Genomic DNA, 2,706 nt, shown 5'->3' with positions numbered 1-2,706 from the left:
CATGTAACAATTGATAATATCATTTAAATACTTAAATAGTACTTATTATATACATTATCGTTTAACCTACGGCAGCATGTGGAAGAAAATGACATCGGCCTGCGACAAATTATACACCTCCGAGGAAAGGAGATGACCGGTGATGTGATGGACGCTTCATTATCCATAATACAAAAAGTGTTGAAGCAAAACCATATCCCCCTGAAGCCCTAAAAAATCCGGACCACTTCTATTTGTTTATGTCACAAAGCGGGGACGACGCACATGACACAATTATGGCTATGATCGGGGATGCGTGCGCAACCGCATGAAGTTCAAATTGTCATCCCTCTCGATAATCATGAATGACCACTTCCATGTCGTCGTCCTGACAATGATAAACAAGAATACAGGCATTATTCTTCACGCCCGCACGATAAGGGACGCTGGACATGGTAGTTCTTTAATTATGTCCGATCATATCTGTGTGGTATTTAAATCAGTATTCTAATCTCGACTTGCATATCTCGACAGCGGAATCTATTCGACATTTGTGTCGATATAAAGTTCGCGTAGTCGGCGACGACGTAAAAGTACCCACTGCACGCATATAGAAACCCCACGCCAAAACAAGGAAGCGTCGATTGCGCTCGTCTACGTCATGCGGTTTATCGAGCAACACTGTGGAGTGAGAAGTTACGGCTACTCGCAGATGTATCGCTCCTTACCTCGGGGATTACGAGATGTTACCAAAGCATACTTAAGGAGGGGAGGCAGTAGCAGTCCCATGCACAAAGGGGGTCGTCACAAGCGTGGTTAAATTTTGTTTTTGAATAACATGTCCTGTAGTATCCGATCTGTCAATTTTGTGTTTTTCAAATGTAAATCTGACAAATTCAATTCATTGTTTTCGTGTTCGAAGAACATGACTTTGTATATCTTATAATGTAAATTTTTGTTTGTTTTGAATTGTAAAAGCGTGTTAAATTCCATTCGGTTTTATTTCATTATTCTAATTTACGCTTGTAATTGTGTACATCTTCACTTTCATTGTTTAAATATACTATATATCGCTTAAACATCGGTTTTAAATATTTCAAAATACGGTGTACCCGTTTAAAATAACACTGTCTCTGCGTAAATAAATGCACTCATTGTTTAAACATCAGTTGAAATATTTCAAATTACAGTGTATCCGTTTAAAATAACAATGTCTCTGTGTAAATACATTCAATTCGTTGTAAAGAGTAAGAGTTTAAATGTGGAAAGGTTCCCATCAATACACAATGTTTCGCTCACCGCTTGGCTTTATTAACAATGCCTAGTCGTGCGACAGCTTTCATCAGAAGATCGCCGATTGCGACCGGATCCTGGCGACCGACCGCAATGTAACTCAGCGGACATCAAACGTCATGCGACTGATCCTCTTTCGCTCTAGGGCCGCCCAGGCTGCCTTCTAGTCACGAAGCGTGTCGCGAACGGCTCACGATTTCCGTCTCGAGGCCCGCTATCGCTCGGGACATGGGAATATAGCTTCCTTGTACGCCCGCTTTTGTAATTGTCGACGTGAAGTACCCGCTAATAAATCGATGTACGTTGGTGTCTGCTCGTAGCATTGTTGCTGCGCAAGCATGTTTCGCAAGGGATACCATAAACTTGCCACACTCGACATGAACAAGTTCGATGGCGTAGATCCACGTAGTTGTCAGCATTGTCGATCACTTCGTAACGATCATCGACACAACGACCAACACGAAGATTTCGGCTGCTCCTCAACAATGATCTCTAACTTCGAATGTATGTTCGGGCATAAGTAGCTCTCCCCATTTGGTCGCTTGCTCACGCCCGATTACATAACATGCGCATCAACTCGAACTCCGCAAATAAGGTTAAACAAAGACGTTGATGGTTAAATAATCGTCAACATGTTTAAACATTATTGTAATTATTTAAACGAAATGATTAATATTTAAAGTCAGACAAGTGTAATTAAACAAAAGATTGAGAATGTTTAAAGGGTAATACTAAATGTTAAGTGTAAACCAACATTCGCAGACACCTTATGGAGTCGAAACTCATTTTCGCCACCGTAGAATGACGAGCTTCCTTGATCCAAGCATCGAACGACTCAGCGACGTTCGAATACATCTCACCCCAACGATCACCTCCGAACGGATAATTCGACCAATGTGCCATATCCGATTTATTAATCAACCAAAGGATGAGCTTCGGGTGATACTGGCCTGCAGCTCATTCACGCGTATCATCGAAATCTTTTAGCCGTGGATGCCCACGCAATGCGGAAGCATATAGACCAGACACTCCTCCCTCAATGCCTTCCCAAGTCCGACATTGGCTTTTCATAAAATTGGCCTCCAAATGTCGAAGACAGTCGACGCATGTGGCGAAGAGGAAGACTCTCGCAATTGCGCTCACAAGGCCCTCGACTCGTCTCGGACACGATGGTAATTATCTCATGATAATCTCCACCCTCGTGATAGAGGCATCGCCCTAACTTAGATATGAACCAAGTCCAATTGGCGATCGGGTCTCGTTGTCGACTATACCGAAAGGCGACGTGGAAAAAACCATTGTTACCATCTTTCCCTGTAGCACCCGATAGAGTGTACCCCGATATTTTCCAAGGATAGGGTACCATCGAGAAAACAGCTAGACTGACCCGCAAGCCCTCTTCGAATCCCACAATACACGTGCTTTGAAAGAAAA

This window comes from Dioscorea cayenensis, chromosome 9, assembly GCF_009730915.1.
Source record: "Dioscorea cayenensis subsp. rotundata cultivar TDr96_F1 chromosome 9, TDr96_F1_v2_PseudoChromosome.rev07_lg8_w22 25.fasta, whole genome shotgun sequence".
NCBI lineage: Eukaryota > Viridiplantae > Streptophyta > Magnoliopsida > Dioscoreales > Dioscoreaceae > Dioscorea > Dioscorea cayenensis.
This window is presented reverse-complemented; position numbering follows the sequence as displayed.